Source organism: Schistocerca serialis, chromosome 3, assembly GCF_023864345.2.
Source record: "Schistocerca serialis cubense isolate TAMUIC-IGC-003099 chromosome 3, iqSchSeri2.2, whole genome shotgun sequence".
NCBI classification, from domain to species: Eukaryota; Metazoa; Arthropoda; class Insecta; order Orthoptera; family Acrididae; genus Schistocerca; species Schistocerca serialis.
The window spans coordinates 327,381,285-327,405,619 of NC_064640.1; the positions used below are offsets into that span (position 1 = coordinate 327,381,285).

The following is a 24,335-nucleotide window of genomic DNA, read 5'->3' on the forward strand; positions in this document are numbered from 1 at the left end:
CCTCAGTGGAGAAAACCTCCGACGCAGCCGGGAATCGAACCCGTTCCCATGGCATAGTATCCGTCGCGCTGACCACTCCGCTATCGGAGCGGACTATTAGGTGACATTACTGAAACGTATCCAACGCCTCCCAGAATTCAGCGAACTCGATATCAGCTTGGCAACCGAGATCTACTGACGTCTGGATCTCGTGTAGGAACAGAGAATTTCTCCCTAATTCATGTTGAATCCTGCAGAGAAGAATTTCTATCTCGACCAACGTCGTAATACATGGTGATGCCCCTTCATGGAAACGGAAATTGTTTAGAACTCTTCAATAATCTTCAATTACTATTAAAAAGGTGCGTTACGGTAACCTAAAGAGTTTTATTCTACTGACGATACCTGCAAAAGGCTACTTACTTCGAGGGCGATCCAATTTCCAGAGCACAGGCATGGTGCTAGCTGAAAAGACGACTTTTTTTTTTAACTTTTCGGCTCTGTATGACTCCGGAGAATTCTTATAAGATTCATGCAGCGGCATTTTTTCTGTATAACAGAAGGCAACCTGAGAACCACCAGGAAAAGTTCTCCCCCTCATTTATTATGAAATACAAGAACGTTGAGCCTGACTGAAATTCTCCTTCCTTATCAGAATAAATTAACTGACTTTAGCAACTTAATTTTCAAGTCTTCAATTTCTCCTTGGTACTTGTATTTCAGTTGTTTGTTTTACTCGTGGCATGAAGTTCATAGAGAATCTTAAGTTAGACTGATAGACCCGTAACTCATTTTGGACGAAAAGTGAAGCGAGTGGTAGGAGTTAACACAGAATTTAACTGTTAAACTGCTGCAGTATGGTACGCTGGGTAGTCAACAAAGGGGCCCGACACAATGTCGTACGAAAATCGACTACTGTTCCGAAGGAGCTAGGTTCAAATTCGCGAAAGACCAACCTCATTAAAGATTTTTGCAATTTCCCGACATCACTCGAGACAAATGCTGGAATACTATACTAAATAATGCCGATATCGGTTTCCCTCTCGTCGGTATCCAGTCCAAACTTCCTTATTTTGAAGCAGAGGGATTGTTCAAATGTAATCTTCCTTTTTTTTCGTTTGGCTGTCTGCAGCGTTACCCGATCACAGTGCACGCATCCCATTTGAGGTGTTACATTCTGTTTTTCAGCATCACTATGTTAATAAATCATAGAGTTGTATCCTGTCACGATATGTACTCACTTCTTTTCGCATGTGTATTACTCTTGAGAATCTTCTTTACCAACCAATGCATTTTTAGTAGAGAATCAAGTTTTCTCTTCATACTACAACACATAATGAAATAGATCGCTTGCAGAACTCTTTTCTTGTTTATAACCCAAGTAGTTTGCTTCAATGTCAGACTACATTACTTGAGAATATTGGAAGTGTATAAAAAGGAGCGGTGCAGGTGGTGAATTACTTGTTGACTTAATTATATGATTTAGTGATAACTTCTATGGAACACGAATTTCAGGTTGGCGATTAGTGAGATTAACCCGTACTATCGATTGTCTGAGACAAGGATTCAGTTAACCTGTACAGTGGCTGAAGAAGAAATGAAGTTGTAAACCGACCACCTAGCAGGCGTTGTTATGAGGTTACGATGTTTAACAAAAACATCAAATCCGCACAGCTGGTTGTGCACTCGTGTCCTGAATTCACCTGCAAACTTCAGCGTAGTCTCTCATAGCATGTAGGCGTAAAATTAAGTTCACTGCTAGTCGGTCGGTCCGAACAGGAAAGCTTTTCCTGAAAGAAAAGCAGGCTGAACTATTGCTCTTGCCTACATAACTGTAACTGGAGACGTAGAACAAACGCAGACAGACCAACAACGGGGACGAAATCATCCTGGCATTTGATTCAAATAATGAAAGCAGTTGAAAACATAAATCTCGTTTAACAAATAGTGTCATACTTAGGGAATAGGCGTAGGGGGAGCAGATGAAGGAATCCCGCACTGCCACAGATGGCATAGGACTATGGGAAGTCGTTTGCCACTGTCCTCCTCCGACCTGTTACGAAGTGTCAATTGTGTATCTATGTCGTGCAGGTGACTGTGATGAGGGTTTCTACAATGTGGTGTTGGGTTTGTGTTATGGATGAAGGGGAGGGGGAGGGTTAAACCCGATGTAGGCATATAACCTACTCCTCTCGAAAAGCAGCAAGGGAGTCGTGGAGCTTAATGTCCCCATCCGACAAACGGAGCAGAGTCTACAGTGTCATATGCACTCATTTCCTTAAACGCTATGGAGAGGCTTGGAATTTAATCCAGGTCATTGGCACGAAGACTGGTGATCATAAACCTTACACCACGACATCTCCCCCTTTTCTGGCCAAATTCTGGCAGTGAAAGTTTCATCTGTCAACAGGATTCGAACCGGCTTACGTCCGAGTAGAGCAACAACGCACAGGATTGCGTTACCGACCTTGGGGCTACGGAGACGGGCCAGATTACAATTATGAGGTGGGTATTTAAACCAGAATATGAGCTGAGAGCCTTACATATTATGACAATTTATTTTATTTGATCTGGGAGGATGAATTCGTAAACAAATCGGGCAGCGGCGCCTGCGACTTACGTTCACGATGGAATGGAATGACTGGAGAACATTCCTCACACCAAAACTCTCGCTCTTCACCTATTTCTGTTCCACCATCATAGCTGCAGATTGTTCGTGCTTTGACATTTCTCACCGGATACTTGGACGTCAGTTTATGCCATGAAGCAGAAGATATGGAGTAATATAAAAGGCTTTCATTCATCATTTATGTGCAATAGAGGTTCAGTAATATCGAGCATAATAGAAACTTTTTCGTCGTTGGCAAGTATGATGGCACCATCCGTCTTCTTCGGAAATGCATTAACATCATGATGTGCTGAGTTCCCGTGGCTTCTAAAAGGCTTCCATCTTCTTCTTCCGGCTGCTCTATTTGTTTTCTATTCTTTTCCGGAGTTCTAATGTTACGGAAAACTTTCCCATTTTAATGGAACCAAAGTTCCACTCACTCTTTAAAATTTGCGGTCGTGGTACATGCGCATTCATGCAGAAAGTCTTTTTCCCGCTCTTGTTATGTGAATGGAACAGGATTGTAAATCGATAATATTGGTACGAAGTATCCTTTGCCATGTTCTCTACTGTGGCTTGCGGAGTATAGACAAGAACTCAATGAATAGCAATTCCTCCTGTTTAGTAAATTCAGTATCTCTGGTAATATTTTCGTAAATCAAACGCAGATTTAATCCTTACAATATCGTGTTTAATTACCGATATCTAGTTTTCCATAAGAGCCAAGGGCCTTGCCGCGCTGAATACACCAGTTCTCGTCAGAGCACCGAAGTTAAGTGACGTCGAGCACGCCAGCACTTGGATAGGTAACCACATGGATACGCCACGTACTGTTGGCTGCTTTTCCTTTGCCTTTATGGCGAAGGGGAGGATCACCAGACTTTGAACCAATGACATGGATTAAATTCCAGACCTCTCCGAAGTGTCTCATGAAGTGAGAGCGTGTGACACTATTGAGGTTGATCCGTCTGTCGGATGGGGACATTAAGCACTCCGGCTCTTTTGATGCTATTCCAGAGAAGTAAGATATGTGGCAGTACCAGGCTTCTACCTCTCTCTTCTCTCATCATCATCCAAGGCACCGCACTGCACGCACTCTTTACAGTCACCTACACTTACCAGATACACTCGAACACACAACTCTCACACGTCGGGAAGGACAGAAAACCTTTCCAATTAGGCGGCTGAACCTGCCCTTCGGGGCGAACCACCCAACAATGCCACACGACTTCACTTCCTTTTTCGTTTCTGTACAATCACCAAACAACTAGGTGCGCTTCCGACAATGATGAACAAGTGTTCTGAATTGGTTTAAAAAGATGTGGACGCTCATCAAGTCTCTGATAGTTCTCTCAGTTTCTTCATCAGATGTATAGTGATGCCCCACCAGATTTTCTTTCTTTAGCGTGGACATATGGAAGTCAGACGGTGCCAGATCTGCAGTGTATAGAGGGGAAGTCAGACGGTGCCAGATCTGCAGTGTATAGAGGATACTGTACTAGGGGAGGGGGGGGGGGGTTCCGTATCTGAAGTTCTGTTGTGGTAGCATGTCAATTGCGTGTTCTGGAACTGTCATGCTGCAGGGAAACATTTCCCTTTTCCTTTCCGGTCCTAATTTGTCGTCTTATCGCAAATGCCAGCAATTTCTCTTGGAGTGATGTCATGATCACAAAGAATCAGTCTGTCGACGTTTTATGTGTTCAACTCAGTTGTTTCTGTTAAACGACGAGCAATTTTCTGTCCTGAAAGTCAGACATTCCCTCCTCAACATCTTTAAACGACCAGCGACGAACTGTGCTCGCATCAACACAGTTACCATAAACAGTTTATATTCTCCGATTAAATACTTTGGTGTGTCATCTTATGCTATCAAGAATTCAGTGTCATCACGTTGGTGCGCAGTGTTCTATGCCTTACATTGTAACAAAACAACTGTTTACTGTTAAGGCTTCCTGCTGACTGTAGCTGTAGAGGAGCGTCTATTCAACAGTTCATTAGCTGCCATAAACCATTCCTGTCATTCGTTGAGAGCTACGAAGGTGTACGCATTACTTTCCATCTACATCTGTATCTATACTCTTCAAACCACTGTGAGATTCAGAGGGTACGTCTATCGCAATAGTTATTAGAGATTTTTACCGTTCCATTCACTTATGCAGCCCGCGAAGAATGATTGTTTAAATGCTTTTTTGCGCCCTATAATTAGTCTAATCTTGTCTTCGCGATCCTTATGGGACCGATACGTAGGGGACTAATATTTTCCGAGGTTAATCATTTTTAATTTTGTTGTATAAACTTTCTAAGTAGTTTTTCACGGGATAGTGTGCGTCTGTCTTCAGCTCTCTGCCGTTGAGTTACTTCAGCATGTTCGTGACGCTCTCCCATCAGTCAACCGATCCTGTGACCATTCGTGCTGCCCCGTCCTATTTGGTATGGGTCCACACACTTGAACAGTATCCTAGGACGGGTGCACGAGTGTTTTGTACGTAGCCTCATTTGTAGACTGACTGTAGAGAGAGTATTCCACGAATGAACCACCTGCTTTACCTACGGCTTAGCCTATGTGATCTTTCCATTTTATATCCCTAGAAATTGTTTCACGCAGGCATTTGTATCAGTTGACCGATTCCAACTGTGACTCATTGATAACATAGCAATAGGATAATATAACACTCCTCTTTTTGTTTTGTGAAGTGCCCAGTTTCACATTTCTGCACATTTGAAGTATGTTGCTAGCCTTTGTATCACTCTGAAATCTTATATAGATCTAACTGAATACTTGTGCAGCATTTTTCAGGCAATATTTCATTATAGGTAACTCCATCTTCTGCGAAATGCGTTACTGTACGTAAGGCCATTAATATACAACATGAACACCAAGGATTCCAATACCCTTCCATGGGTCAGATCCGGAGTTAAGCCACAAAGGAATTACAGACATTGTTTGTGAGCGGGCATTGATTGAAATCAATGTTGAAAGTTGAAAATTTGAGTCGGACTGGGATTCGAACCCGTGTCTCCTTCTTACTACGCAGATGTCCTGCCCACCGAGTCATCTGGACACAGGTCATCTCAACTCCAGTGACTGCCTTAGCACGCCTCCCATCACACCCAAATTCTTAACTTATCCAAACACTACTAATGTAGTGCCCTTGCCCGTTATCACCATTACTCGCTGCATTTCGTCGATTCCTGTAAGAGTTTGAGCCTGGTGTGCGTCTGTTGATGTCTTTCTATCCATATAACTGGCTGCCTTCTCCCTACCAAAAAAATCCCCAATCCAGTCACAAATACCTTGATATCGCATATGACCATACTTTTATTATTAACTGTGGTTTGTGGTATTAAGTAAATTTGCTAATTCATACGATTCTGAACATTCTATGGATTTTCTGTCCTATTCTTAGGACTAATGTAAGGTGAGCCGGACACAGTCCGAAAGAAACATTGCACGTAGATAGCCGATACAGTTCTTGTTTGACGCTTTCGGGAATATCAGCACCCGATGAGGCAGAACAGAAGTCCAAGTTTGTGATGGCCTTATGTACCGACAGACAGCGTTTGGCTTCTATGCGTGTTTGAGTTTCGGCGCGGCGTGGCCCGGCACGGCGTGGTGCGGTGCGTCCTTCCGAACCGGTTGTGCGCGGCTGCGGCGGCGCAGCAGCTGACAGCGGGCGGTGGCAGTAACAAGCGTGACCGTCCTCAGCCGCACTATGAATGGCCCCGCCGCGATTCCCACGCCCAGCAAATATCCTCAATGATGCACGGCCTCTGGCATCTCTTTGTTACGCGGCTGCGCCTTAACGCATTTTGGCGAGAAACGAATGCTATATCGAGCTGCGCTGGTCTCTCAGCGCGCGCTCATGTGTGTGTATGTGTGTGTGTAGGGTTAGTATTGTTACTGGGAAGCGAAGACTACAAATTGCACGATATGAATGCCTTAAAGCAGTGGGGACTGAGGGAGTGGGGGGGGGGGGGGGGAGTGGAGGGAGGAGAGTGATCTCTTATATTTAAAGGGCTTCCTTCTACTTCCGTAGCGAGTTCAAAGGATCTTATGCTAGGGGTCAGGACACTCAGAGTTAGTTTAATAAGGCGACCCTGAAAAGCATCTGATCACTGCCATGGTTTCGTCATTTGCTTGTTACGCTGAGGTGGCAGAAGTGATGGGTACCTCCTAATATCACGTCAGACGTCCTTTTGCCCGGTGTGCTGCAGCATCTCGCTTAGAATGAACTCAACAAATCGATGGAAGTCCCCTGTAGAAATATTTAGCCATGATTCCTCTATACACGTCCTTAACTGTGAAAGCGTTGCTGGTGCGTGATTTTGTGCACGAAATAACCTCTCGATTATATCCAAATCGAAGGGATTCATGCTGGGCGATCTTGATGGCCAAACCATTCTCACAAATCGTCCAGAATGTTCTTCAAAGCAATCGCAAACAATTGTGGCCCAGTCGTGTGACTAGGGCGTCCCGTCGGGTAGACCGTTCGCCGGGTGCAAGTCTTTCGATCTGACGCCACTTCCGCGACGTGCGCGTCTATGGGGATGAAATGATGATGATTGGGACAACACAACACCCAGTCCCTGAGCGGGGAAAATCTCCGACCCAACCGGGAATCGAACCCGGGCCCTTAGGATTGACATTATGTCGCGCTGACCACTTAGCTACCGGGGGCGGACTGTGGCCCAGTGACATGGCGTATGGCCGTCTATAAAAGTTCTATCATTGTTTGGGAACATTAATGGCTGCGAATGGTCTCCAACTAATCGAACATTTAGAAGACCCAGCGTATTCCATGTAAACACAGCCCACACCATTATGCAGCCGCCATCACCTTCACAGTGCCTTCTTGATAACTTGGATCCGCGGCTTTGTGGGGTATGCTCGAACCCTATCGGGACTCATCTGAGCAGGCTACGGTTTCCCCGTCGTCTATTGTCCAACCGATATGGTCATGAGCCGAGGAGAGGCGCTACAGGCGATGTCCTGCTGTTATTAAAGGTACTCGCGCCGGTCGTCTGCTGGCATAGCCAATTAACGTCAGATTTCGCCGCACTGTCTTGACGGATACGTCGTCGTACGTCCCACATTGATTTCTGCGTTTATTTCACGTAGTGTTTCTGGTCTGTTAGCACTGAAAACTCTGCACAAACGCCTCTAGCGTCGGTCGTTAAGTGAGGGCCGGCGGCCACTGTGCTGTCCATGGTGAGCGGTAATGCTTGAAATTTGGTATTCTCGGCATACTCTTGGCACCGTGGATGTCGGTATATGGAATTCCCTAACGATTCCCGAAATTTAATGTCCCAGTCATCAAGCTGCAAGTACCATTCCCCGTTCAAAGTACGTTAATTCCCACTGTGCGGCCATAATCACGTCGGAAACATTTTCGCATGAATCATTTGAGCACAAATGACAGCCCCGCAAATGCAGTGCTATTTTATACCTTCTGTGCGCGATACTACCGCCATCTGCATATGTGCATATCTCTACCCCATTACTTGTCACCTCAGTGTAGTATGGTGAAGAGACGGTGATACCAGAGTATATTAAGGGAAGTGCGTCAGGTAAGTTACCGGCAGAAGTAACACATTCGCTCTCTCTGTGCTTAATTCACTGTTTGCCTACACTGTATCATAAATGAGCTTTTGAATACAAGTCGACTTGTACAATTTTATTGTTTCAGAGTTTGATGACACTTTGTAGAGCGCTCACACACCCACACCCACACATACACACACACACACACACACACACACACACACACACACATACACTCACACACACACACACACACACACACAGAGAGAGAGAGAGAGAGAGAGACACTAATGTGTTTGATTGCTCTCATTTTCAACACCCTTTAAAATAATCGAAACATGAAATGTAACTGAAAGAAGAAGAAAATGTAACTATATGCAGAGTGACTCAAAAGTTACGCAGCGTTTATAATTGTAAGTAAGTTTTTATTTATTCTTCTCTCCTTCCGTTTATTTCAAATCCTGAGAGAGGAAGGCAGGGAGACTGACCATGCTCCGTCTTTAAGTCTGCGAAATATCAGTGATAACTAATGATAAATGAAAACATTATTCTCAGTTATATGCGCATCCTGACTTTTGGGCCAACCTGTATAAGGGCTGGCTGATCCCATAGAAACCTTGAGCCAGTGCCAAACACTCATATCTTTCTCTACAACATTTAAGCAGTGTGCGACAAGCATTAAATCACGCATAAGATCTTGAAAATCATATTGTACAATCAAGTCGGCAATTCAATTTTTTAAAAACTTTTTCTAAGTCGATGAGGCATTCAGTTTTTCCACGAATGAGATGCGTCTTAGAAAAAGCGAGTGTTTAAGAAACGTATGCCTAGAGCAGGAAGCCACAGTAAATCTTCCACCGATCTCTCTGTGTTGTTTTATGCTTCAGAATTTGATTCGCACTCAAGACAGACTGAAACTTGAAAATACATAATCTGACTCAATTTCAAATTGCACATGGAGTGCAACGAAAACTATACACAATAGTTTTATAGACTAAGCTCGCCAGAAACAAAATATTAGTCACCCCCTCCAAACAGTACACTGCTGTAGATTGTGCTACATAAGCGTCCACAACATTGTGTTTCCAACAACTTTTTATTAGGTCCCTTTCTTGTCTATCTTTCCATTTGGTACAAATCTTGCATCTGATTTCAAACGAACTACCCAGTGAGGTGGCGGCTTTAAATTCTAAAGGTACCTCAGAACTGGATGACAATGAATAATTAACTCACTTTCTTGTCAGTTCGTTCAGTGTGGGTGGGATTGGTTGTGAAAAGGTTGGGTAACACCTGATTTCTCGACTGCCCTGCACGACCGGTGTGTTGTCCAGGTAGTATTGGAATGTTTTCCATGTGGTACGCAAGTGTATAGACACATCTGTGCAGACAGAGGAGGAAAGAGGAGATGAACAGAAACAGGAGCAGGGGGATGTGTGCAATACGTATAACATATGTACGAGGCTTGGAACTTAAATAGTGGCAACTATCAACTATTTATTCACAACCAATACAAAAGAGTTACATGTTTGCACCTGTTACTGTCCTTCAAAGTAGTCACCAACGTTGTGTAGAGCCCGTTGCCAGCGATGTGGAAGGCGTAGTATACTGTTAGCAGAGCCTGTTCTGTTGATGGTGCGAATGGAGCGGTCTAGTGCCTGTTGAATCTCTGGAACAGTTCTGAAGCGAATGCCACGAAGTGGTTCCTTCATCTTCGGAATCAAATCAAAGTCACAAGGACTTAAGTCCGGCGAGTATGGTGGATAGTACAGTACTTCCCAGTCCCATTGACCGAACAGAGCAGCCACAGCTAGCGCTGTATGCGCCCGCGCATTGTCGTGCAAAATGATGTGGGTTGCGTAGAAAGTGTCACCGCTTCTTTCGCAAGCTTATTGCAGGTTATGTTCCAAAAATGAACAGTAATACTATGCATTGAAGGCCTGCCGTGGAGGTACGTAATTCGTTAGGATAACACCATCACAGTCGTACACGAGAACCACCATAACTTTCGCCATACTAGGGCTCTGACACACTTTCGAGTTTCGCGGCGACCCATAACGACGCCATTCCTTGGACTGGCGTGTCACTTTTGGCTGGTATGATGTGGCCCATGTCTCATCCATTGTTAGGATACGGCGTAAGATTCGATAGGCAGTAGATAGCATCATTCACACCATCAACAGAACAGGCTGTGCTAACGGTAGACTACGTCTTCCATATCTCTGGCAACAAGTTCTACCCAACGCTGGTGACTACTTTGAAGGACAGAAACAGGTGCAAACATGTAACTTTTTTGTATCAGTTATGAATAAATAGTTGCCACTACTTAAGTTCCAACCCTCGTATACACAAGTGAAAATGTCTGTGAAATGCTAGTCTATATACAAGTAATTATTTAATTAAAATATAAGACCATCAAAATTTTTAAAAACCATTAAGAAATTTTACACGTGCAAGACTAAAAACCATAAAATAATTACTTAAACAAATATAAATTTTAAATGTAAAACATTTTTTAGTCAGACTAAAAAGTCTAAAATAATTTCTCCTAGCCTCATACAGATAGTCCTGATAATTTATGTATGTTAATTTTTAATAGCTATGACGATACTTTTAAGATTTGTAACCTAAAACGTGGCGACAGTGCAACAGATAATACTTAAAGCAACAAGCACTCCGTCGTCAGGCCACAAGTGGCCCATCGGGACCATCCGACTGCTGTGTCATCCTCAGTTGAGGATGCGGATAGGAGGGGCGTGTGGGCAGCACACCACTCTCCCAGTCGTTACGATGGTTTTCTTTGACCATAGCCGAGACTATTCAGTCGAGTAGCTCCTCAATTGGCATCACGAGGCTGAGTGCACCCCGAAAAATGGCAACAGTGCATGACGGCCCGGATGGTCACCCATCCAAGGGCCGGCCACGCCCGACAGCGCTTAACTTCGGTGATCTGACGGGAACCGGTGTATCCACTACGGCAAGGCCGTTGCCCAACAGATAATACTTAGGGGGTGAACTATTCATTCATCTTTTATGTATCGTATGTGCTCCACTTTTTTTGTTATAACTCTTATAATTCACAAGCACAAATTTCTGAGACTGTCTGCATATGGTTACCTATCTGCATAGGGCTAGGATAAATTATTTTATACTTCTTAGTACGATATAAAATGTATTTTACTAAAAAATTTTTTTCAGATAATTATTCAATGTTGAGCTTGCTTTACAGTGTGTTAGTGAGTGATATGGATAGAGTAAGCTCATCGGGCAAACTGTTTCTCACTCACTCAAAGGAGCACACTGTACAGTGCTGTAAGTGCAGTTGTTGTTGTGGTCTTCAGTCCTGAGACTGGTTTGATGCAGCTCTCCATGCTACTCTATCCTGTGCAAGCTTTTTCATCTCCCAGTACCTACTGCAACCTACATCCTTCTGAATCTGCTTAGTGTATTCATCTCTTGGTCTCCCTCTACGATTTTTACCCTCCACGCTGCCCTCCAATACTAATTTGGTGATCCCTTGATGCCTCACAACATGTCCTACCAACCGATCCCTTCTTCTGGTCAAGTTGTGCCACAAACTTCTCTTCTCCCCAATCCTATTCAATACTTCCTCATTAGTTATGTGATCTACCCATCTAATCCTCAGCATTCTTCTGTAGCACCACATTTCGAAAGCTTCTATTCTCTTCTTGTCCAAACTATTTATCGTCCATGTTTCACTTCCATACATGGCTACACTCCATACGAACACTTTCAGAAATGACTTCCTGACACTTAAATCAATACTGGATGTTAACAAATTTCTCTTCTTCAGAAACGCTTTCCTTGCCATTGCCAGCCTACATTTTATATCCTCTCTACTTCGACCATCATCAGTTATTTTGCTCCCCAAATAGCAAAACTCCTTTACTACTTTAAGTGCCTCATTTCCTAATCTAATTCCCTCAGCATCACCCGACTTAATTAGACTACATTCCATTATCCTTGTTTTGCTTTTGTTGATGTTCATCTTATATCCTCCTTTCAAGACACTGTCCATTCCATTCAACTGCTCTTCCAAGTCCTTTGCTGTCTCTGACAGAATTACAATGTCATCGGCGAACCTCAAAGTTTTTATTTCTTCTCCATGAATTTTAATACCTACTCCGAATTTTTCTTTTGTTTCCTTTACTGCTTGCTCAATATACAGATTGAACAACATCGGGGAGAGGCTACAACCCTGTCTTACTCCCTTCCCAACCACTGCTTCCCTTTCATGTCCCTCGACTCTTATAACTGCCATCTGGTTTCTGTACAAATTGTAAATAGCCTTTCGCTCCCTGTATTTTACCCCTGCCACCTTCAGAATTTGAAAGAGAGTATTCCAGTCAACATTGTCAAAAGCTTTCTCTAAGTCTACAAATGCTAGAAACGTAGGTTTGCCTTTCCTTAATCTTTCTTCTTAGATAAGTCGTAAGGTCAGTATTGCCTCACGTGTTCCAGTGTTTCTACGGAATCCAAACTGATCTTCCCCGAGGTTGGCTTCTACTAGTTTTTCCATTCGTCTGTAAAGAATTCGTGTTAGTATTTTGCAGCTGTGACTTATTAAGCTGATAGTTCGGTAATTTTCACATCTGTCAACACCTGCTTTCTTTGGGATTGGAATTATTATATTCTTCTTGAAGTCTGAGGGTATTTCGCCTGTCTCATACATCTTCCTCACCAGATGGTAGAGTTTTGTCAGGACTGGCTCTCCCACGGCCGTCAGTAGTTCCAATGGAATATTGTCTACTCCGGGGGCTTTGTTTCGACTCAGGTCTTTCAGTGCTCTGTCAAACTCTTCACGCAGTATCATATCTCCCATTTCATCTTCATCTACATCCTCTTCCATTTCCATAATATTGTCCTCAAGTACATCGCCCTTGTATAGACCCTCTATATACTCCTTCCACCTTTCTGCTTTCCCTTCTTTGTTTAGAACTGGGTTTCCATCTGAGCTCTTGATATTCATACAAGTCGTTCTCTTATCTCCAAAGGTCTCTTTAATTTTCCTGTAGGCGGTATCTATCTTACCCCTAGTGAGATAGGCCTCTACATCCTTACATTTGTCCTCTAGCCATCCCTGCTTAGCCATTTTGCACTTCCTGTCGATCTCATTTTTGAGACGTTTGTATTCCTTTTTGCCAGCTTCATTTACTGCATTTTTATATTTTCTCCTTTCATCAATTAAATTCAATATTTCTTCTGTTACCCAAGGATTTCTACTAGCCCTCGTCTTTTTACCTACTTGATCCTCTGCTGCCTTCACTACTTCATCCCTCAAAGCTACCCATTCTTCTTCTACTGTATTTCTTTCCCCCATTCCTGTCAATTGCTCCCTTATGCTCTCCCTGAATCTCTGTACAACCTCTGGTTCTTTTAGTTTATCCAGGTCCCATCTCCTTATATTCCCACCTTTTTGCAGTTTCTTCAGTTTTAATCTACAGGTCATAACCAATAGATTGTGGTCAGAGTCCACATCTGCCCCTGGAAATGTCTTACAATTTAAAACCTGGTTCCTAAATCTCTGTCTTACCATTATATAATCTATCTGATACCTTTTAGTATCTCCAGGGTTCTTCCATGTATACAACCTTCTTTCATGATTCTTAAACCAAGTGTTAGTTATGATTATGTTGTGCTCTGTGCAAAATTCTACCAGGCGGCTTCCTCTTTCATTTCTGTCCCCCAATCCATATTCACCTACTATGTTTCCTTCTCTTCCTTTTCCTACACTCGAATTCCAGTCACCCATGACTATTAAATTTTCGTCTCCCTTCACAATCTGAATAATTTCTTTTATTTCGTCATACATTTCTTCAATTTCTTCGTCATCTGCAGAGCTAGTTGGCATATAAACTTGTACTACTGTAGTAGGTGTGGGCTTCGTATCTATCTTGGCCACAATAATGCGTTCACTATGCTGTTTGTAGTAGCTTACCCGCATTCCTATTTTCCTATTCATTATTAAACCTACTCCTGCATTACCCCTATTTGAGTTTGTGTTTATAACCCTGTAGTCACCTGACCAGAAGTCTTGTTCCTCCTGCCACCGAACTTCACTAATTCTGTAAGTGCAGATGATGTCAAATTGCTACCAGGCAGTCATGTGACCCTCGACTGCTGACCTAATTCATATCAGTGCCTGTCGGTTGTATAGAATCGGTGCAGTAAAGATAGATCGACATGTGAGAGAATGCGATAAAAGAAATATTTTGTTGCCGGCCGCGGTGGTCTAGCGGTTCTAGGCGCGCAGTCCGGAACCGCGCGACTACTACGGTCGCAGGTTCGAATCCTGCCTCGGGCATGGATGTGTGTAATGTCCTTAGGTTAGTTAGGTTTAAGTAGTTCTAAGTTCTAGGGGACTGATGACCACAGATGTTAAGTCCCATAGTGCTCAGAGCCATTTTTTAATTATTTTGTTTCGATATGTACACGATCACACCGTGATTGAAGTGGTCGGTTAGTGTACCAACGCGGACTGTTCAACTTGTCTGAAAGGTATGTTGTACCACTCGCAGAAGTATAACACGGCGTAAGAACCGTGTTAATAACCAAAAGAATCCAAACCGATGGGATTCGAAGACGAGGTTCACGCTTTGTCAATGACAGTCAGTTTCAAGCCCTATAGGAATTGTTGCTGTAAGCGAATGTAGGTCAATTTTAATGTTTCCAAGCGAACATTGCGACGCGAATTGCATGCAATGGACGTTTTGAGTCAGATACCTCGTTAAAGACATTGCTCCTAGTGGCGCGTCTTCAGTGGGCAAAACTGCACAGAAACTGGACAGCAGTTGACTGGAGGTGTGCAGTGTGGTCAGACGAGTCGCGATGTCGTCTCTTTTTAAATGATCCAATGCATAAAGCAAGTCACGGTCGAATGAGGCGTTTAACGCGCTATGTCTAGCTGGCATGGTTTAGTCCCAAGATGGGTCTGTGATGTTTTGGAGGTGTTTTCCGTGCGGTGACTTGGGGCCGCTCATTATGGCTCCAGCGGGTATGAACTAAGACATTTATTTCAACATTCTTGGTGACTTAGCGTTGATCTTATTTCTACATCTTCATCTTAGGAGCATAACTAGCCTCCGTATCTCAGGTTGGAGACGCAAGCCCCGGTGGTGCTCGACTTTGGGGTACTCTGGATCGAATCCTGGCGGTGAATGAAATTTTAAATGATATTATTTGGCCGGGAATGTTACGAGTGGTGCTGGCGTGAAGTACCTGATCACCAGTCTTCGCTTCAGCGTCCTGGAGTAAATTTCAAACCTCTCCACAGTGTCTCATGGTGTGAGGGCAAGTGACACTGTTTATGGTGTTCCGTCAATTGAATAGGGACGTTAGGCTTGGCGGTCACCTTGATGTTATTCGAGAGGAGCAGACTATGTGCCGGCACTGTGTTTCACCGTCTCCCTTCATTCATCGTAAATTGCAAATATAAGACTACACTGTCCACTCATCCATTACACACGTCAACACTCTACAAACAGACATAAGACGGGCCAGTGTCCGCAGAGACAGAACACCCTTTCCGACAGGTGGATGAAACCACCCGGCGGGATATCTCTACCAACAATGCCGTAAGACATTTAAATTTTTGTAATGATGAAAATGCTGTGAGCACTCCCGTCTTCTAAGATGACAACAGGCGTGTTCACAGGCTGCACGTATACGTCCCTAGAATGAAGAACACCCAGGCACCGTATCACAACTCGTATGGCCTACTAAACCTCCGATGTCAATCCCACATAAATTGTCTGAAACTATGTGGAACAGCGAGTGAAACGCAGTTTGGTAGCTCAACGGTACCTAACCATCAGTAAGTGGCTTGACCTGGATATGGCGTCCCTGAAGACTCCATTCTTAGCCGAATTGAGACCATTGCTACACTCTGATGTCTTCTGGGGCTGATAAATTTGCTGTCTGCTTTGCTTACTTCGTCGGCAGTACTGGTGAACGAGAATGGCAGTATTCTCGAATTTTAGGCTTAAAACTCGCACGGTTAAAGAAAGATGATTTGTGACATGTTTCGCTAATTAGTTCGGAAAGAACCGACGTAGAGTGTGTCAATTTTACGTTTTTGAACGCCAAAATTCTTACTGCAGATTAATAGAATGTTTTCCTTGATAACGCGGAACAGCAGTCAGTGGTCAGAGTTAAGTATGTTGTGTACAGGCTCACTTCCACAGCAAAAGTCATTAAACGATCTGTTTGTATTATGAAGCATCCATATTTATGTTTCAGTTAGCGGTGAAGCCTCCACGTCGTCGCAGATACTTTACAAAGAGCTGTTGAGATCTGTGACGTAGTGGTGCCTTCATCCCTAAGCGAAATTGGAAAACGAATTCTTGACATTCCAATCCGGTCGTTTAATAAATTTTACTATGTAAATGAGACTGCACACTACATATTAAGATATTTTTACAAATATTTATATATGATTTTCTTTTCCTGTGGTGACACAAGGTCAAAATTCCTGTTATATATTCCACATACTTCATTCTAAGCTGTTGGATTGATATGGAACAGTCCAACATTAGCGACCTGCTCTGTAACTCCGCAGTGAAACTGTACGTGGAACCAGACTGTATCTGACAGTACCGCTGAGTCTTCTCTCTTAAATCTACGTTAGCTCATATCTGTCATATTTTCACTAATCTTTTGTCCTAAAGATGGATGTTTGGTGTTTCAGCCTAGCTGAACTAGAGTGTAATCTTCCAAATCACACAGCATGCATACTTGTCAGAAAGGTCGCACTGGCGTCGCATGGCAGTACCCTGTTTTTAAATCTTTTATCCGTTAAGTGCAGTCCAGAATAAATGGACAGATGTCGAAACGTAAATGGCCGAATATGTGCGAATGAATGAACAACTTTCCGTCGTTGCTGCTGCCATAGGATTCCACCGGCCGGCTTAACTACTTTGTTCCTAGCTCGCTGTTCCAACTTGCTACAAGTAACGAGTTCAGTTATGCGCTAATTAAATCTGCTGAAAATTCGTAGAATCACTGAGTATCTTAGACATAATAGAGTTACAGTATGGTTGTCATATTCTGTGCAAACCCATGTTCCTAATCATGTCATTTGTGCAGTGGGCTAAAAATCTCCTGTTTAAGTAGTTTGATATTTTTCTTCCTGTATATGTCTGTGTCAGAGCTCTTCGTGGAATTAGCGTACAAAAAAAGAGTGACGCAAAATAATGATAGTCTAGGCTTGTCTTGGCCTGTACGTGTATGAAAGTCGAGGTGAAAGTAAATAGGTTTCTTCACACTAATTTTTGCGAAGAATGAAATTCATTTCGTTAGCTGCACATGTTTCTACGTTACTACTAGCTATTAATTAAAAGTACGTTCTGGGTTTATTAGTATGCTGTTTTTTCAAGAGGATTTCTCTCGTGGATACGGAAGCTCCAGGGTACTTAACCCACGTACTAGAGAAGGCACCAGTTGGTACGTTTAGGACTAATGATTAAGCGAGTAAAAATCCAAGACTAGTGACTATGGCAAAAGTAACTAAATCTTAGTAAACAGTGTTTCTATAGCCTCTGTAGCCTGAGTTGGCAAGTTCTAAACTCAAAATTGGAAGAATTTCATCACCGAGAAGATGACTACGAGAGGAAAAAAATCACAGGGTAAAGTATATAGTTTATAACCACCAGATAGTGAGCCCATATCAAGCGTGAGTACAGTCTTTTTGAAATGTCGACTGGAATGAGAGCGTTAAACAGTTTTGGAGGGTGCTTTTGGAAGGCGTGGGCTACATGCTACTATTCAAATCCAAAGTTATGTTTCTTTCTCCCTGTCTTTCTTTCCCTCTGTACCTCGATTCTCTCTCTTTTCTGCCACTTCCGTCAACCATACGGGATTATATGCATTTATAGACTCTGTTCTTTCATTTATCAACTATGCCTCGCTAAAGAAACATATCATTGATGCGAATGACGAGAAATGTACCGAGCTCGTTGGCTTAAGTACTGGAAAAGTGCTTCCGCACGATATTGTTGCAGCGAGAAGTACCGCTAATAGACAATGCGATATTTTCTTTCAAATTTACATTTATTGCCTATCGAAATCCTGAAGACTGTTTTACATCCTGTTGTTTTTTACTTATTTTACTTTTCGTCTTGTATGAGCTGCAAGAGGACTATTGCGCGTATTCTCTTGTTTCGCGTTTCAGAAAACAGAACCTTGCATGTCTAACAGAAGACTCGATATTTAATGATCTTCAATTGCTGCATAGCTGTCTGAATAATGACTTCCTGCTTCCTTAAGCAGCAGACCTAGAGTGGAGGTGCCCTCGCTCACATTAGGATCCAGTGGAAAACCATTTCTTGCCTTTCGCCGCCGGAGGTGCTCTTCTGCGTACCTGCAGCCCCCTGGACTTCACTTTACGTCCAATCTTTTAAGCAGTATAGGAACCTGAGCTTCCCCTTCTCTTATTGTACATCCTGCTTGATACCTCTCGGGTCTTACTCTCTACCTGTTTGCTCGTTTCCACTTGGTGTGCATACCACATTCCAGGCGCGCATTAAATACGTATTTCTATTCTGTCTGCAAAGTAGTTTCCTCCGTCCCCTGTAGCTCTCACTATGTATGAACCATCCTTTTCGAGTACGAAACACAGCTCTCTGCCAACCTGTGCCAGTCGAGTACAATTTAGTATAATATGCAAATGTTTTACGAAGAGTGGTCTTATTCGAGGTATTGCGATCCCGCCTTTCTCCGGCCTAGTTTTCCACATAAGCACATTTTGTTGGATCTGAAATTATAGCGGTACCGGAGGAACCCTTCGCACTCATCGGAAGGTGGTTTGATAATGATAGATGTAGAATGCATCCTTCATTGTCCAAACCAAGCACTGAAATAGTGGTTCAGAAATTATTCTTATAAGTTTCAATATCGTTGTATTCTAGCAATTTTAGTTTGGGAGTCTTTATTCAAAACAAAGAGAAGTAGGAGTTCGCTCCATTATTATCCCCTGTTGACTGTTGAAGTGTATGAAAAAAATGGTTCAAATGGCTCTGAGCCGGCCGCGGTGGTCTCGCGGTTCTAGGCGCGCAGTCTGGAACCGCGCGACTGCTACGGTCGCAGGTTCGAATCCTGCCTCGGGCATGGATGTGTGTGATGTCCTTAGGTTAGTTAGGTTTAAGTAGTTCTCAGTTCTAGGGGCTGACGACCACAGCTGTTAAGTCCCATAGTGCTCAGAGCCATTTGAGCCATTTGAAGTATTTTACTAAACTAGCCGAATACCCGGCGTTGCCCAGGTATATACGTATATAAATTCCATTAGTCCATCTCCTCCTATCACCCTCTCTCGGACCGTCTCCGCAGCCCCCTCTCTTTCTATCTCCTTCTCCACTCTGTCCCTAACCACCTCCGCCACCCCTGACTCTCTTTCCATCTCCTCTTTTCCCTCTCTCTGTCCATCTGCTACTCCTCCCTCTCTCTTTCCATCTACTACTCCCCACTCTCTATCCATCTGCTTCTTATAACTCTGTCCATCCCCTCCTGCCCCTTTATCTCCTCTTCACCCCCTGTATCTCCTACTCTACCCTCTCTCTGTCCATCTCCTACTCTTCCCTTTCTCCATCCATTTCCCCCTGCACTGTCTCTGTCCATCTCCTCCTCCTCCATATCTGGGGCCATCTCCTTCTTGCCACTCTCTGTCTCCTCATCTTCTTCGTTCTGTCTCTAGGTTGTCACTCTCACCCCAATTGATGTTTCTTCAAAAATTAGGTTCAAATGGCTCTGAGCACTATGGGACTCAAAATCTGAGGTCATCAGTCCCCTAGAACTTAGAACTACTTAAACCTAACTAACCTAAGGACGACACACACATCCATGCCCGAGGCAGGATTCGAACCTGCGACCGTAGCGGTCGCGCGGTTCCAGACTGAAGCGCCTATAACCGCTCGGCCACTTCGGCCGGCTGATGTTTCTTACCTACACACTATTGCATTACTGATAGTAAGTAATATATGTACCAACTATGGTTGAAATCGATTCAGGGGTTCAGGAGGCGTTATTTTTCCACGACTTTGCCCACATACACATGTGCCATATAATTATATGGGTATATAACATATTTCGCACATATTTGTACACGTATATTCACATGCGTCTATAGACAATTTTCGCCCTGCAGTTCCGTTTTCAGGCAGCTCAACATTCATGTCGTTCGCATCTCCTAAAATACACTCCTGGACATTGAAATAAGAACACCGTGAATTCATTGTCCCAGGAAGGGGAAACTTTATTGACACATTCCTGGGGTCAGATACATCACATGATCACACTGACAGAACCACAGGCACATAGACACAGGCAACAGAGCATGCACAATGTCGGCACTAGTACAGTGTATATCCACCTTTCGCAGCAATGCAGGCTGCTATTCTCCCATGGAGACGATCGTAGAGATGCTGGATGTAGTCCTGTGGAACGGCTTGCCATGCCATTTCCACCTGGCGCCTCAGTTGGACCAGCGTTCGTGCTGGACGTGCAGACCGCGTGAGACGACGCTTCATCCAGTCCCAAACATGCTCAATGGGGGACAGATCCGGAGGTCTTGCTGGCCAGGGTAGTTGACTTACACCTTCTAGAGCACGTTGGGTGGCACGGGATACATGCGGACGTGCATTGTCCTGTTGGAACAGCAAGTTCCCTTGCCGGTCTAGGAATGGTAGAACGATGGGTTCGATGACGGTTTGGATGTACCGTGCACTATTCAGTGTCCCCTCGACGATCACCAGTGGTGTACGGCCAGTGTAGGAGATCGCTCCCCACACCATGATGCCGGGTGTTGGCCCTGTGTGCCTCGGTCATATGCAGTCCTGATTGTGGCGCTCACCTGCACGGCGCCAAACACGCATACGACCATCATTGGCACCAAGGCAGAAGCGACTCTCATCGCTGAAGACGACACGTCTCCATTCGTCCCTCCATTCACGCCTGTCGCGACACCACTGGAGGCGGGCTGCACGATGTTGGGGCGTGAGCGGAAGATGGCCTAACGGTGTGCGGGACCGTAGCCCAGCTTCATGGAGACGGTTGCGAATGGTCCTCGCCGATACCCCAGGAGCAACAGTGTCCCTAATTTGCTGGGAAGTGGCGGTGCGGTCCCCTACGGCACTGCGTAGGATCCTACGGTCTTGGCGTGCATCCGTGCGTCGCTGCGGTCCGGTCCCAGGTCGACGGGCACGTGCACCTTCCGCCGACCACTGGCGACAACATCGATGTACTGTGGAGACCTCACGCCCCACGTGTTGAGCAATTCGGCGGTACGTCCACCCGGCCTCCCGCATGCCCACTATACGCCCTCGCTCAAAGTCCGTCAACTGCACATACGGTTCACGTCCACGCTGTCGCGGCATGCTACCAGTGTTAAAGACTGCGATGGAGCTCCGTATGCCACGGCAAACTGGCTGACACTGACGGCGGCGGTGCACAAATGCTGCGCAGCTAGCGCCATTCGACGGCCAACACCGCGGCTCCTGGTGTGTCCGCTATGCCGTGCGTGTTATCATTGCTTGTACAGCCCTCTCGCAGTGTCCGGAGCAAGTATGGTGGGTCTGACACACCGGTGTCAATGTGTTCTTTTTTCCATTTCCAGGAGTGTATATGTCTCGTACAACATTATAATCTTCTAGGTATATTTAGCGGCAGACATGGATACCGTCTGCAAAATTTGTTGCAAATGCAGTTAGTAGCAAATCAGTCATAAATTTAAACGTTATCCATGATGTGGCAGTTTTTTACGTATCTTCGTGTTTATGACGCCATTTCTCCTCAACTATGTGTCGTGCAGTGAAAGAATTTTGGATATGTATTCAGTGGTATATAGGAATATCGTCTGCAAAGTGTGTCGCGAATGCAGTTAGTAGTAATGAATAACAAATTAAAACATCATACATGATACTACAGTTTTCCTGCACGTACAGCGGAGATGAGGTATGCAATAAAGTTTCTCCCTTTCATTATTTTGTGGAGGTTTTTAGGGAGCAAAAATTTCGAATTATTGGTAAAGATTGTTAAAAGGCTCTAAGTGCTCTCATGTCAAATACTTAATGAATAAAGTTTGGATATTCGCACGTCGTGAGCTACGCTTTTTCACCCCGACCCCATTCCTACTTCTTTGACTGATATTTGGTTGTTACCCCCATAGCGATTCTTTCCAGACAGTAAGTGATATGAGCACCATGTTTGGATGAAATTGGTCCATTAGTTTAAAAGAAGATGTGAAACATACATACATACATAATACATTTTTATAATACTTGTTGAGTATCCACCATTGCCCAGATACGTATTTCTTTCAGTCTTCTGTTAGTCCATCTCGTCCTTCGCCCTGTGTCCACCCTCTCCTCCCCTCCAATTGCTGCCCATCACCTACAGCCCTTCTCCCTGTACATTTCGTCCTCCCCCTCTCTCAGTCCACCTCCTTTACACCCTGTCTATGTCCATCTCCTCCTTCCCCCTCTCTGTTCATCTCCTCCTCACCATTCTCATTCTTCATCACCAAGTTATCACCACCACCGCAGTAGCAGGCTTGTGGTTCTTACCACCACAGTATTTTTTTCCATACACCTGTATAAGTACAGATATGTGAGAGAAAATGGAGGTGGCTGGGGCACACATTTAGAAAGCCAAATGGAACAGTTGAAAAGAAGTCATTGGAATGGAATTCACAAAGAAGAAGGACGAAAGGCTGACCAAGAGGTACGTAGAAGAGGAAAATGGAAGTGGAAGCAAGAAGAGTTGGCAGGACCTGGGTGGAACTGAGAGAAATGGCCAAAGATAGAGTCCTCCTGGATGCCCTATGACCCCTTAGGGATCAAAGGAATGAAATCAAGTCAAGAAAGTCAAGTGAGTAATTAATGTACCAGATTTGGTTGAAATCGATCTAGGAGATTTGTATCCGTGAGTACTAGAGAATGCACATACCACATACATGTAACATATATTTAACATAATTCATACCTATATGCACAAATGTTTCGCCTTCATTTGTAGCGAATTTCACCCTGCAGATTCGTTTTCAAGTAGCTCAGTTCTTATGACGCCATATTTCCTGAAAATGGTGTCAGACAGTAATATAATTGTGCAGGTACATTCAGTGGTATATTTTGGTACTGTCTGACATGCGTTGGGAACAGAGTTAGTACTAAAGACGTAATAAATTAAAACGTCAAGCATGATGTGGCAGGTTTCCAAACACCTCAGTGTTCATGACGCCGTATGTCCTGAGCTATGTGCTGTACATTGATATAATTCTGTAGGTACATTCAGCGGCATATGTGGATACTGTATGCGAAATTTGTTGCGAATAGAGCTAGCAGAAATGAAGTAATAAATTTAAACGTCATGGCTGATGGGGCAGTTTACAGGAAGAACAATAATAAGCGATAAATTTTTTCATCATATTGTAGGGATCGTTAGCTCTTCCGGCGTAATATCAAGCGCCTTCACGTCGGCATGGATTGTAACCGCAGACGTCAGGTAACAGTACGCTGACTAGGACCGCACCACGACAGGAGCGGCGTCTGTCCGAAGAGAATATAAGCGCCGCTCCAGCGAGCCTCGCGCGCACACTAGAAAACGCACTAGAAGAGCCGCACTAAAAGATGCACTAGAAGACCGGCACTAGTAGGGCCGCACATGAAGAGCCGCATTAGAAGACAAGCCGTCAGCCTAACTATTTAACTGGGAAACTGCGTTCATGAAAATTGTATCAATCGAAGGACATTGATTATTTGCATGTCGCCAATTGGTTGCGACACTTCATTGTAGGAATGTACGTTAAGTATTGTCCATTCAATTTATTGTAATAAACTTCATTAATATGATTTGCTTTTATGTTGTCCAGCTATCCGGGAAAACAGCTTCCTAGGCACCCTATATTACATGAGTGGGCAGGATTCCACATTAGCGAGAAAAATTTCGCAAAGGTTTGAAATTATGCATAAAGTCCGTTGCAAGTTACTGAGTGCGCTGATTCTCAATGCTGGGTAGATAAAGCCTGTGTATTCATGCGTCAATGAGCTACACTCCCTTTTCAGTCCCACCTATTTGTTGATAGGTGTTTCAAGTTTGGTTCAAGTCGATCAAGTGGCTTACGAGGACATGTGGGTCATCCATCCATCCATCCATCCATACATACATATATACATTGTTATAATATGGTTGGATGTATGCATT

At 44.0% G+C, this 24,335-nt stretch overlaps 1 protein-coding gene and 1 pseudogene across 2 annotated transcripts in view; one reads left to right on the plus strand and one right to left on the minus strand.

Annotated features, from left to right (window-relative positions):
* Nucleotides 1-24,335, plus strand: part of LOC126471606 (protein Wnt-16-like) — an 803,254-nt gene that overhangs the window by 50,449 nt on the left and 728,470 nt on the right. The gene's annotated exons all lie outside the window — the stretch shown is intronic.
* Nucleotides 11,000-11,117, minus strand: LOC126471676 (5S ribosomal RNA; annotated as a pseudogene).